The sequence below is a fragment of the Melospiza melodia genome, chromosome 5 (genome assembly GCF_035770615.1).
Source record: "Melospiza melodia melodia isolate bMelMel2 chromosome 5, bMelMel2.pri, whole genome shotgun sequence".
NCBI lineage: Eukaryota > Metazoa > Chordata > Aves > Passeriformes > Passerellidae > Melospiza > Melospiza melodia.
In genome coordinates, this window is record NC_086198.1 from 11,333,530 (window position 1) to 11,348,544 (window position 15,015).

Below are 15,015 nucleotides of genomic sequence, written 5' to 3' on the forward strand. Positions count from 1 at the left end.
TACCAGGAACATATATCTTGTTAAAAAAGAAAAAAAAAAGAAACAGAAAACCAAACCACCTCTAGCTTGATACCTTTTTTTTCTTTTTTAATCTACTTGATAACATTTTGTACCATCAGCACATTGTCAGCATATTGTTAAACCTAGATTGTAAAGGAGTTGTTGTTTGAAGTTGTGAGTGCATATTGTAAATATTGCTGGAATAAGAAGCTGTGAAGCTGTAATTGCAAAATTGCTGTACAGCACAGCAGCTCCGTTTTCTATGTGCTGTGTTCATCTCTGAGTTATTAGGAAGTTATGGAAGTCGATGCATGGTTTCTTGTTAAGGAATGGGCAGGTCTGGTGCCTCATTCAGGGCATTCCCAAGCAGGCAGGGGGAGTCTGAGGGAGGGGTGGCTGGAAGCACACCAAGAGTTTCCTGGAGCACTGTGTCAGAGCAGAGCACTGAGCACGTTTGGATGTCCCTGGTCTGAGGGGAGATTAACCTTTCAAAGCAATACTGGATGAGCCTCATTTCCAGGAGAAGGGCGGCCCCACGAACACAGCAGTGAATGGGAAGTTTGGATGCAGTCACCAGTTTTAATCACATGTATTTGCTCCCCAAGTAGTATGAGCTAGAAGTCTGGTCATAGTTAGTAATTTCTAGTAAAGGTATAATGTATGTAGTGTTGCTATTTTTGAAGGAAACTCTTTATTTCGAAATTCCTCTGGTGAAATGTCCTATTTTCTTATTATCTTTGGAATTATGCCTAGCAGCATAATAAGTAGATAAGAGGCTTTTTTTTCCTCATTGTCTGTAGGAGAAATTGAATCAGTCTTTTAGTTTTCGTATTTGGTGGGGGATTTTCAAATCCATATACATGTGGAACCCATACAAATAAGGTGATTTTGCAGATAGTGGGAGTAAACATTGATTTCTGTGCTGCTTGGCAAGTTTGAAAAGATTGAGATGTTTGTGTTAGTATGATTATAAAATTTTTGGGTTTTTGTTTGTCTTGAAAAGTCTAAGATTTTTTTTCCCCCAAGGGGATAATTGGGTGCAAATCTTAAATGATATTGGGATCAAACCCACAGTGATGCTTTTACTAGTGTCATGATCTAACCAACAGAGTTTATCTCAGGGAAAAGTGAAATTTCAACAGCAATTTTAAGGTAAACATCTTTTTTTCACAAGAAAAAAGAAGTAGGTGTGGTATTGCTAAGTAAATTCAATTTTATTTACTGAAAGATTACAGAATTGTTCCTAGTTTAAAAGAAGAATGCTAAAACTGAAATGTAAATTGTTTTCAAGGGTAATTCAAAAGGTTCTTGAGCATTTTGAATAGCATTCCTTTTTACTTTATGCATATCATATTCTTTTAGTGACTGAGTCACACTGCCTGCAGAAAAATATTTCTTCCTATAGAAGAGAGTACCATGAAGACTGATATCTTTGGTACCTTAAAAATATTAAGGCAACGACAAAATTACCTGTATAGCAGAGAAAAGTGAATTATCCTTCTTCTTCTGATTTTTTTAATGCCTTCTGAGAGTGGTGGTGCTGATGTTCTGCAAAAGTCTCATCTTGTGGTGACAGGGAAATGGCTAAGCAATTTCAATTACTGAATGCCAAAAGGAAGTATTGAGCAAGCATCACCAGAAGAAAGGCAATAAGAGCATGGAGGAAAGGGAGGGAATGCTGTCACTGTTGAACTTCTCCATGAACCCAAAATAAAAATCTCAGCAGCTGAGAAACGAGATATCCAAGATGAAAGTAATGCTCATTTAAAATATTCGAGTACTGCTGACTTCAAGAAGTATTTAATGAGCTTGATACTTGACATAAAAGTTATAGTCTCAGCAACAGCAACAAAATAGCCTTTTCCACTTTCTCAAATGTAGTTTGAGGTTTCATTACAGAAAACAGTCTTTGAGAAAGATTTCCTTGAACAACCATTTCATGTAACTTGCGTAAAAAATCTGCCTAGATAAAGTATTATAACTAGTAGGGGTGTAAAGACTCTGAATGGAAAGCAATTTCTTAATGAGTTGTAATGTAAACAGCCCGTAAATTATGGGCTAATGTAGGTATTTTTTTACATGCTTGGATTGATGTTTAACTTTTAGTTACTCTGGTCTAAAGCAAGATTTACATCATCAAGTAGGATGGGTTACATAGTTTAGAGATGCTGTGGAATCTCCATCCCTGGACATATTTCTAAAAAAAAAAAAAAAAAAAAAGAAAAGAAAAAAAAAGGCAAACATATTAGTGTATAAGATAGAATCTACCTGACAGAGGTTGGGGTGGGAAACAAAGGTCCCTAACAAGCACTAGCTCCTTAGCACTTATGAAAGTGATTTATAAAACAGATGCTATTGCATAGTAGATTGCAAATTCTGACTTGCCTCTTTGTCATGTTGTTTTGCATCTAACCCTTTTTCTCTTGGATGCTGTTTAGCTGGCTGCTGGGTCCTTGAGCTCTTTCCAGGCTGTTGCTGTCCCAGTGCCTGGGTGTGTGTTGTCTTCAAGGAGTAGGGATCTTGACAGCAGCAAGGCAAAAGAGTGGGGAGCTATCATTTTTCCCAGTATTTCAGACCTACAGCCTTCCATTCATGAAGAACCCTTCATTTTTTAGCTATTAATACTGGAGTAGTTCATGCATTCATGGGAAATATGAGTTTTTTTCCCCAGTAAGCCTCAATTGAGTAAACCTGATTTTTCTGTGTTCCTTCATTTCTATTAACTATCATCTAAATTTCTCCGTGTTATGCAACTTGACTTTCATTATTTTTTCTAATACATTTCTATTCCTCATTTTGAAGAGTAGAACCACTTAGCCCTTAGTTGAGACAACTTTCATTAGACAGAGAGAAAAAAAGTCAAAAATGTTATGCATTTATGCAGGAATACATGTCTTATTTATTGCAGTATTCCAACTAAACCCTGTTGTTGCCTTATATTAAGCATTTTAATGGTGTTTGTGCCTTGCTTTGTGGGCCATACATGTCACATTTAATAGAGGCAATAAATGAAGCCAACAGTTTTAGACATGCTTACTGATAGATAAGGCTTCATAAACCCTTACCTATTGGTAACGTTTTGGAGTTTTCAGTGGTCACTTGTCTTTCAGTGATATTGTAAAGCTCTCTATTAGTATTTTATATATTATTTTTATGGTGTGATTTCAGATAAACAATATCTATTGCAGCTTAATATTATTTTCAGTGAATACATCAGAAATCATCTGATTAAATTGTGGAGAAAAATTATTCATAAGCAATTAATGAAGCCTTTTTTAAAGCCCGTATTTTTTGCATAGAATAATTCCAAATACAAACTAAATATATACTGCAATTTGCTGGAGTATGGTTGTTTGGGAATTTTGGTGTGTGTATGTGAGGGGTTTTTCCCCCAGAGAAAATGTCAACAGTGATATTTGCCAGTGACAGGACAAATTGTTATTATTTACATTACAGTAGACAAGTGGTATCAAGTGTTCAGATGCAAGGTAAACCATAATAAAAACAGTGCTTTCTGTATTTTACTAGTAGATATCTTGCTTTTAAAACTAAAGATTTCTTGTCCTCTTCTAGTTGCTGTTATATCTAATGTGATCTTACTCAAAGTGTATTAAGGCTAAGAAAAATAATTATTATTATAATTTTTGTACATGGGGCAATATTTTGCTTGCAGCTGTTTGATTTGACTCTATGCGGTTTTGCGCAGTGAAACCTCTTGGGTCTGCTCTTTATACAAGCTTCATTAAGAATTACTCTGTACAGAGCAATTTATCATCTTGGAAGCGATCAGCACAGAGCTGCAGCTGGATTATTCCTGCTCCTTGGTTTGTCTGCTTGTCTCAGATTGCATCCTGGTGTAGACTCAGCCCAGGTATTAGCAGCTTTCAGTGTAGCTCTAAAATCAAACCCACTAACTAGGCCAGTGGAACAGGTCTAGCTTGTTTGTCTGAAACCATCCCTGTGCTGTCTGAGCTTATGCTAGGGTCTTCATTAAATGCTTCTAGTTTGGAGCTTTGCACCTGTCAGAATAGATACATAAAATTGTATTTGAGTCTTTTTGAACTCTCTGGAATCGAAGTCTTGTTTTAAGCCAAAGAGTGCATAAAATGCTTTGCAGTATTTGAACTCATCACACTTTACAGGAATAGACTCAAATTTCTGTATATGAGAATAACTGTGCATAGCCCAAAGTTCAGCAAATGCTGCTCATGCAGTCACTGAATGTCAGAAATTTGTAGCTAGGATCATGAAAGTCGCTTTTAATCTTGATCTGACACTATGAGAAAGAAACTATCCATTATGTATACTGATTTCTTAGGATCTTCATACATTTCATACAGAAACAGTAGTGACATAAACAGGGTCTTTTTAGACTAAGGATTTCCAAGATGTCAAGTTACACCTTAACAAAAAAAATCTAATCAAAATGACACAAGATTTTTACCTCAAAGATTCTGAGTACCTGCTGTGACTACAATATCTCCAAATCCCTCTAACTCCTTCCCAGTCACACAGTCAGCATTCAAGAACAAATCAGAAGTCATTGGACATTTCTAAAAGTTCTACATGGGGCAAAATTCTTCCCTTAATTTTAACACATCTGTCCTGAAAACTGGGTTGAAACATGACTTTAGGGAAGAAACACTTTAATGAGCTCAATGTACATTAAAATGCTCTTTATTCGATACCCTCTGGAGATGCTGTTAAAGAGTCTTCCAGAAATGTGTAGCATGATAGCACTTTGCAATTTTCTCATAGAAAGCATAAGTTTCTGCATATTGAAGACAAAATGAAATATTCCAAAACTCTGAGTATGCTCACATTGGGCTGTTAAATTTTACAGGCAAAATCTGTAGCACTCCCTGTTGGGTGTATATATATTTCATTCTGTGCTAATTAGTGCATAGCCAAATTCAGCTAAGGAGGAACTCACTACAGTGACAGGAATTGAGCTGAGGTATTTGAGACAGGCAACTGGCTTATTTTAGGTAATGTTGATTATGTTAAAAAAGATGCCATGTGCAGGATCACTAAAAGATGTAGTTATTGAAAGCCATAATCAAAGGCAATAAGAATTTTTCTTAGTGCATATAATACAAAGAGAACACATTTCTAAGAATTTTGCTTGTTCATACTTAGCTATCAATCCTTAGAGGTTCTCATCAATTATTCTCAAGGGATGGGAGTGGGGATGGTATGGGGACTAGAGGGAAAGTATCTGACATTTTTACTTTAAAGATAAATTCAGCCATAAAGCATATTTCTGATTTCGGACTATTTTATGGATATAGATGGCTGCAAATACAAGTTTACTTTCCAGAAAAAGTAATAATCTTGGGATTTTTATGGGTTTGCACAAAAAGAGAAAATATGGGTTATTTCCTTATCATAAAATTGTACTCTAGAGTTTTGTGAAACAAAAGAAAACCAATGAAAACTGGGTAGGGGCTGTCAAGATTCACTTAGAAGTGAAGTGCTAAAATATTCATATTGAAATATGAAGAGTCATTTTTGCTTAAATACAATGTAAAGACTGCCTACTAACTCCCATTATTTGGATTACTGTCTAGATTAATATTTAAATAGTATTAAAATGTTGTTCTAGGCATCATTTAACTCTTAACCATTATAATATTATTGTCATGGGTCTTAACAAAGATGAAACAAACGTTATTCTTACTATATTGTTACAGAAAAAACAGGCAAAGACCTTTTAAGGAAAATCAGAATTTTTTGTTTTTCTTAATTGACATCTTAACAGATTAATCTAAGAATCATCTTTAACAGTTATTATTTAATTATTACAAGAAGAAAAATAATAAAAATGCAAATATTAGTACAGAAATAAGACATATATTTAAGTAATCATACAGTTAAGCACTCCTCATAATAATTCTTAATATTTCACTGTTGCAAGGAGTAGTGAGAAGGAAAAAGGTAGAAAAATATACCAAGTTGCCAGCATCCTTTTGCTTCAAAAAGTTTGTTCATGATGTTTTCTTTTTCCTTGGCCTAGAACATATACAATTTTAGGCATTCTTATATGTTGTTAGGATATCCTTCCACCTACTTTCTTCACTGTTCTGCAAGTGTGCTCTGTGCTGCAATTTACATGTTGGATACAAACCCCATGGCTTTTCTGAAATTGGATTATTGTTTCTTGCCATGACCATTAGTGAGCAGCCTGTAAATCCAGGAGTTCCCATTGCCAGCCCAGACCCCTGCTCAACAAGCACACTTCTATCCTGCATCTGGCACTGCCCCTTCTGGAAGCCTTTGCTGTCATTTCCAGGCCTCTACTTCTCTATTTTTTTTTAATTCTAGTAAAGCCATAAATCCCCCACTCTACACAGAACAACCACTTGCTGCTACTACACATACTAAATCTATGTGTGTACCACACCAAGAAAAGGACGTGTAAACCAAACATGCCCATCTGGTTGTTGACAAATCCCTGTTAGAGCCAAACAAAGCCAAAGGAAGGCTGGAGGCAGGTGAAGGCCAATTCAAAGCAAAGAAAGCAGACTGCTAAGCTTTAGTCCTGAGGCCCTGCAAACCCAATAGGAAGTTTGTCACCTCCTGGTATTGATGGCAGGACTGACCACAGGGACACACATAAATTATGTTCATTTGCTTCTGAAGGGACAAATGAACAATGCTGCCATTGGGCAAGTGTATCTTTTTATAAAGTATTTACATGTCACGTTAATGGCACAAAGAAAGAGGACATTATTTGTAGTCAGTGCAAATATTGACACCATCTGAACTATGCACATTTCTAGTCATAATAAATTGTTAGACTTTCAGACAGCTGTGTCAAGGAGGTCCTGTTTTTTGCCAAAATATCCTTTCACATAATTTTTCTGTTGGCAGGCCTAATAGCAACAGCTATGGTTTTGGGAAAAAAAAAATCACGTTTCAGTATTTACAAAACACTTTATGAAAATTAAAATAATTATTTTCTTGTGTTTTTTTTTTTTTTAAAGATAAAAAAACCCAGCTGATTGACAGATTGTCAATCAACTGTTACTTCTCCTAGTAACTTCATACTTCTCCTAGTAACTTCATACTTCTCCTGGTATGAAGATATAACACTACCCTGAGGATCCAACATATTGATTCTTATACCTGCCACACATTAGGATTTCTAAGTCTCTGTAAAATTGGCCCACAGAGCTATTTTGGTTTATCTGCTTGTTTGGAATTTATGGATAAGATTGTTTTACTTATTTTTAATAATACTTTTGACTTAATTAGTAAGATTTAAATTGTTAGCACATTTATAATGTGATCTTTAAATATAATCAGAAAGTCATAAACTCAGAGAATACATGTAATATTTTTTGCATTTTGATATTTTTCATGTTTTGATATCTCCAAAGATGAGTGTCCAAACCCTCTGGGCAATCTATTCCAATGTTTGTCAGCTCTTACTTTGAGGATAGTTTTCTTGCAAGTAGTTGGGAGTTTCTCCTGCAATTTCTACTTGTTGCCTCTCATTCCACTGAGCACTCCCAGAAGAAACCAAGTCTATATTTTCTCCAGGTCTTTATTAGGCACTCAGAGGCAGCAATTCAATATTCCCTGAACTTGTGACTTCAGACCCAGCTCTCTCTTAAAGAGGTCTGACAGGGCATGGCAGTGGTGGCAGTCCCCCACCTGTTCCTTTGAGAAGCCTGCTTGAACACAGTCTGTCTGGTTACTATTCTGATGCCACTTTTCAATGGTAGAAATAGATAAAGACAAAGGAAAATTTGAAAAAAAGTGTATTTAAGTTGGTTATAGAATATAGCATTGCAGAATTTCACTTTCTCATGTGGCTAAAATAAGGGAATTTCTCCTTCCTAAACCAGTGTTTTTCACACACATTTTGAAGACTGAAATACTTACTGATTTAAGGGTTACATCCCATGAAGCAAAAAAAGTAGCATTAACCATTATATTTCATTGTTTTACAAGAAATGTTAGAAGGTTCCTAAAAGATACATTTATATGTTTTTTATTGACATTTCCTAAATAATGACACAGAACATAGGAACACAGGAGAAAAAGAAGCAAGTTCCTTCATAGATTTACTGAACAACATTCTAATTATTCCTTTCATAGGGCAGCCAAACAACATTTCAAAGTAGGAGTCAGGAGGTCTTTGCCTAAATATACATTTAGGGACTGTTTATTTGACCTGAATCTATAGACAAGTATATACCATTTATTGTTTATCCCAGTATTATCTTTACTTTAACACAGAAATAAAATTTCATTAGCCTTGTTTTTTACATAAGGCTTTTTTTACAAACTTGTGTTACATTCCCAGTTATTCTGTTTCTTGGCAATGGTGAATAAACCAAGATCCTCTCCTTTAACCACTGAGACTCAGTAATCCAACCCAGGGTTCATTTATTTGTTTCAGTTGTGGTCTCCAGATGTAGAGTTCATTTTCCTTGAAAACAAGTGATTATGCAGCCTTCAGGGGAGCCTGGGGTTTAGTGTATAGAATGAAACTTATTTTCACACAGGAGCTACAGTTTCCTGCTTTATTCCAGAAACTTCTGGTACAAGAATAAGATCTGCTGGTATTTTTTTCAGGCCTTTGCCTTTCTTGTATTTGTATTTATGTTCCACATATATAACTCCCCAAGTTCTTCTCACTGGTTCCTTCACAGGATCCTACAAAATCTTCTGCCTGCAGCTTTGTATTTAACACAAAAGCATTTATTTTTCTACTTGCTCTTATCTTCTACTAGCATTGGTCTTGAGGTTAGTGCAGAGACTACCTGAGCATTAAAGCAAAGCCTTGCAGCTTTTCTTCCTAATTCTGAAGGAATTTGAAAAAGAAGCTAAGGTTAAATGAATTGCTTTATTTACAAAACGGACAATTTCAATATTTTTTACATTAAAAATGATGTGATTTGGTAAGAGAAGTACAGGACTAAGGTCTTATAGATGCTTTCTGAATTAAAAACTCCTCAATTCCAGGCTTGGTTTCAGGCAGCTCTACAGCTTTTTGACTATCAGTCTTTTCTGAATAGTTTTGTTTGTAGGACTGTGCCCTTTCTGTCCTAGAGGAAGGATTCTCTATCACCCCTTTTCTTTTAACTGGTTCTTGAGCTGTGCAGCAGCTCTGTACTCCCAGCTCCTTGCTCCTGTGAGCCCACTGTGGAGTCTCTTATTCCTCGTGGGAGATGCAGCCCTCCCCAGAGTTATTCATTGTTGTCTAAACAAAGCCCTTGAAACTCACACAACGGGTATAGTGAGGAGAAACACACAAAATAGGCACTGAAGCTGTGCTTTAATCCACTCTTTATATGAAAGTTAATAGAAACAAAGTTGGGCTGTCATGGAGCAGTGAATGTCTAAGCACAACACCAAATGAATGCGGTAGGTGAAGGGCTGGTTTTAAGCAGAGTGCTTAATTTATTGCTAAAATATGAAATACATATTCACACAGGTGATAAAGTTTGAGACTTTGAGCTGCCAAGAAAAAGATATAGGCAAGTTGTAATAATTATTTGCAACAAGTAAATTCTAGTTAATTCTCAGCAAAGAATGTTTGTGATTTTGGGGAGAGTCATAAATTTTAGGTAAATATTTTTATAAGAGTTGGATTTGATGATTTTCGTGGATCCCTTTGACTCAATATTCTGTGGATTCTTGTGAGTCCCTTGCTACTCAGAATATTCTCTGATTTTGTGATATATCTAGTCTTGGAGTTGTTTGGATATGAGATATTTTTGGTTACAAGCCTACAAAGTGGTGAAGGGTGAACAATGTGTGTGACAATAAGATTTATTGTTTTTCAAGACATCTAATATGTTACTCCATGAAACTTTTCAATATCAGTTTCAATTGATTCAAATATTAATATTTTAATGCTTTTTGCACATTGGAACAAGAAATAGTTTATAAATTTATTAGACAAATATGAATCTTGAAAATATTTTATAAGCATGTATTTGATCACTTGAAGGGAACAAGAAGCCATTAATTGTTTTATTTTACTTAAAAATCATAAACACTTTGTTTATGATGCCCTTTTTATTTGTATTTTACTTCCAGTAATGTAGTTCACAGCTGGTCTTTACTAAACTGTTCCTTTACTCATAAGTATGATTTTAAGTAAAATATGAAAAATGAATCTTTTCAATGTAATAAAAAAATTATAGGGTAGCTGTTGAATTTTTCAAGTGATAATAAAGGAAATTTAAGAGATCCAAAGCTGGGAACAGCACTTAAGAAATTATGTAGACACTTGCTGGGCAATCATGTCTATGTGAGAATGAAAATATGGGAAATTTATCACTGACTAGAGGTTATGTACTACATGAAAAATAAAAGTAATTTGGCCTTGCATCTAACTTGTTTTTCAAGGAAATCTTGTAGATTTTCACAATCTTGAACAGAGATAAGTCATCCATCACTTCTGAAAACAAAACAAAATTGATGTGGTTTGCTGTATTTGATTAGAAATCATTGGGCATGTGCACAAATGAGTAGTGATCTGAGGAATATCATATTCACCAAGGGAAAATCAGTAACTTCAAAATAAAATAGCCTACAACATAAATCCCTCTGAAGTGTTATTATAAACCCCCCCAAACATATTTCAAATGTATTTTAATACTAATCTTGCTTTTTTAAAAATGATTTTTATTATAATAATCACTTATTATTTTTCTGAGTTAATTTTCTGACTTTTGAGTATTTTTTTACTTATAAAATGCAATTGTTTATCTTTTATGAAAGAAATAATGTGAAATATTTTAAATAAAATGTAATGTCACATGTCTTTGCAATAGTGAACCTCCCTACTTAGGCTGGAGAATAAACACACATTTATCACTCTGAGGATACATTTGTATGCACATATATACAAATGTACCTATAGAAATGTACACATAAAAATCTGGGCACCTGTATACAGAAGTAGATAGTGGAAGTATTTATAGCAAACAACACACTTTTTATTATCACTTTTCCATATATAAATCTGTGAACAAATCACTTCCATTTTTCATTGTGAGGTAGAATCATACTTTATGTTCATAAAGATAATTTTCTCTTTGTTGACTCATGTGGAAGTGGAAAATATTTCAGGCAAAGTCAACTGAGAGGACAGTATTTGAATTGATCAGTATAGTATTGACTCATGACACTGTATTTTGTGGCCTTTTATTTCATCATTTTTAAATGGTAAATACTTAAATGATAATTTTAAAATACCTTCTCTCACTGAGTGCGGAATTATTTTTGTTGTTTGAATTTTTAATTGTATATATTCTTAGGGTATAGGATGACATGAATACATGTAGGTGTTATAAGGAAGAAGAAAGGCTAGTGAGAGGAAACTGGAGTGTTATTCTGGATTATAGGAAACTAACTAGGCATTTCTCCAGTAAACTGTCTTATCAATTATGTTGAACTTCTCAGAAAAAAATTGTTTCAGAAATAAATTTTGAAGGCAGTAATAAAACTATTATGTCACTAAAGCAGGTATTGGTTGGACAATCAGGAGATAAGTCTGCTGCTGTGAAATAGGGCACACTAGCACCTCTTTTAGTTTTCATTTCCTTAATTGCTTTTCTCTTCTAGAGCTTTCTTTTCATGGTCCAGTGCTCTGACACTCTCACCCATATGCAGAAAGTGTAGCAATAAGCAAATGAGGATCAGTGCTGAGCCAAAACCTTCACTTTTTCTTCCAAATAAAAGCATGGTTAACCTTCTGGTTTCTTTAGAGGTACCAACAGAATAAATTAGCAAAGTTTTCCCTTGACTGGCTTTATCTATCCTTATTTACGCATTGCTTAGCTAAATGTTGTTCAACTCAAAGGAAAACCTCTGGGAAATTGTAATAGGACCAAGAGTAATGTAGTAGGCATTGATTCAAATTATCTTTAGTCTCTTGATAAAAACTGATGAGCTTGGAAAAATATAATATATGGTCTTGTTAAAAAAAAAAATCACAAGCTAAAATGTACTAGTAACCAAGAAAATTGGTTTCAGTGCTCTGAGACACTTGAGTTTTGTCTTATGTTAAGGCAGTGCCTATTTGCTGTGACAGCCAGCTCTCCTGTCAAGTCCATGCTAGTGTCATTTATTATTATCATGTATAGAGTCATGGAGAAAAATGCAATGACAAGGAGTTAGATGAGCATAAGGCAAAGCAGAGTGCTCAGAAATTTTTTATAAGTGGTTGTGTGGTAATGGAATGGCAGCCTGAACTATGGATCTTGACGTGCACATGAGAAACTCCTAATCAAAACTGGTCTGAACCATGGCAACCTGTCTTTTATTTTCTGTTTGTCTGTCCTAAATACCAAAATTCTTGCAGAACTCCAAAGCTCAAGTAGTGATAAAAAAAATTTAAGTGTTGCAAAGACCATTATAAAACTAATAGATGTGGTAGGCTGGGCTACCCAGCTGGCTTTTGCTATGCCTGTGTTATTTTGTGATAGTCCATATTCAGTGGAGTGTGGTACTCTCCAGCTGTTGTGCTACAGTCAAACAATACCAAGGTATTAGTATTATAATTAGTATTAATATAAAGGTAAAAGCTGTATGACCATGTGGCTGCTGTCACTATGTGCTCATGTGTGTGCAAGATGGGAAACTGAGGGCTGTGGTTGTTTCCCTGTCACAGAGAAGAATTTCAGCTGTGAAGCCAGGAGTGCCTTTAAAGCTGAGATTGCTGGTAATTAAATGCACTCATCACATTTACACTGCAGTTTTGGATATGAAAGTAGCATTGGTATAGACATTGATGGTCTAGATATCTGTGTAAAATTAGCTAACTAATTTAACTAGATTTGACTTAATTTAATCAGTGACTTGGTATTAAAAACAGCTTAAGTATTCGCTATCAATCAAGAAGAGATAAGAACTGGTTATGCCACTAACTAAATCTTATTTTAACAGTCTGATATTGTCAGAGCTTAGTGTAGTATCTTTGTACTTATGGAAAAAAACCCCAAGCAAAGTGGTTATAGCTCACTTCCCCCAGTTTAAATCTTGCATTTTAAATTCCCATCAGTTTCATTGTGTCACTTAACTAAGTAGCTCCCAGGTACAACTGTGCTTCTTTGCCTGTTTTCTTTTTTGAATGAACTCAGTTTATTCTTATATTTAATAAAATTTTGTAAGTATTTGCCACTGAAGCCATGCTCTTCTGCAAAAATTAATGTTTTATCCTTCTACCCTCTAGTATTTATAATGAGATTTTCTCTCTTGGTGCCATATAATCAGCTACATATTCTTATTTCTTTTTAGGTAAAACTTCAGTTTACTGTTTTATGTCTTCAGTTGAAATGTGGCTTTCTGCTTTCTAATATTCTCCCAGAAAGAATTTTTAATTTTTTTTTCTGTCATACCATTATTTTAAGAGTGTCTGCTTCAACAATAATCCAAAGCTCAGGGAAAACCCCAAAGACAAACATTAGGAGAGAAATAAAATCTGAAATGGTGAAAAATTGAAACCAGTGTATCAGTACTGACTTACATTTGAGAACTGCTATTTTGAGAGGAGGGGACTGCAGGAGAAGGCTTCAGATTGGAGTGTTAGGGGGTGAGCAGAGGGAAGCACAGCTGGGTAAAGGGGTGTTTTCTGTTGGGCCTCATGTCCTAAAGCCACATCTGCCAACCCCACAGAGAATATCACAGATCAAATGGGTGCCCTCGAGTTAAAACCTTGGATAAAATGTGCTGTAATTTGAGTTTATAGTATCTAGGTTTACCGTGTTGCAGGAGCAGGGGACTTAGAGCAGTAAATCTATGGGTTTTTTCCAGTTTCTAGACCGCAGGTAATGTAAAAGACCAAATGCAAGAAGCAGTACTCATTTTCAGGGATCCAAACATCACGGTGCTCATATTTGCTCAAAGCTGCCTGGAGGCTGAAGCACACTGGTCTAATTACAGTTCTCATAGCAGACATCATTTGTGAGCACAAATAATACCACAGGAAGCAAATATAAGGAAAAAACTCCATAGGTCCTTGGAGATCTAGAAGTTGTGATGGAGAGAGAAAACATGATGCTCTGAACTGGTAAATTTTAATCTGATGAATAGGGAAGTGTTGAAAAGTATGAGCATTCTGTAGCTGCCCTGTTGTTTTCTGGTCAACAGTCTTAAAGCCAACAAAATAATGGGAAATTGAGAAGCAATCTCCCTCAGCATGTCAAGGCATACCAAGGGCATGCTTCAGAAGAATAACAGAAATAAGAGATTGACAGAAAACTCTCAGAATAAGCCCTCTTGGTACAAATGCATAGAATCCAAATTTAATGCACTTCTCTAGAGATGCAGTTCTAAAAAATGTGGGGGGAAAAAGGATAATTTTCCAATAAAAAAAGCCACTCCAAATTAGTGGAGCTTTTGAATTAGAAGGTCCTTATTTCACAAGAAAGGCAGGGCAAGCCTAGAAATGGGTAAAATCCTACCCTCTTGAATGCATGGTATTTTACTTTTCCTCTGAATTTGAAAGAATTACGATTTCATAAAGTCTCTCAGACTGCACTATAATGTTGCCCAGATGAGAGGATTTCCTATAAAAATCCTCACTGATGCTACCAGAGCTTTTCCTGTACAGATGGGAACCACTGAATCATCTGGCCATTATATTCTCTTGCAGAGGATTTAATAAGATTGAAGAGAGTTAAAAATATGGGATAAAAATAAGAGACACATAACTATTTTCACTGAAAAGAGCTTACAGAGAGGGGGAGGTTGACAGAGGCACTCAGAGCAGCTACTGGTAAGCATTCATGTAAAACCAGTGTCAAAGTGCAATTCCGGATTCTCCCAAGCTGAAATATGGAAAAAGTATTTTTGAACATTCTTGTTGATTTAATGACTTCACCAGTATGAGACATCAAATACTCTGAAAAGGATCAGGAAAATGAATGGCATTAGTGAGGCTGGGAGACTGCAAACTTGGTCTTGTATAACACTCTTAGCTGATGAAATTTTCCATGTATTAAATCTCAAATTAATTTGCTCTAAAATCATTTAAACATTAACAAATTC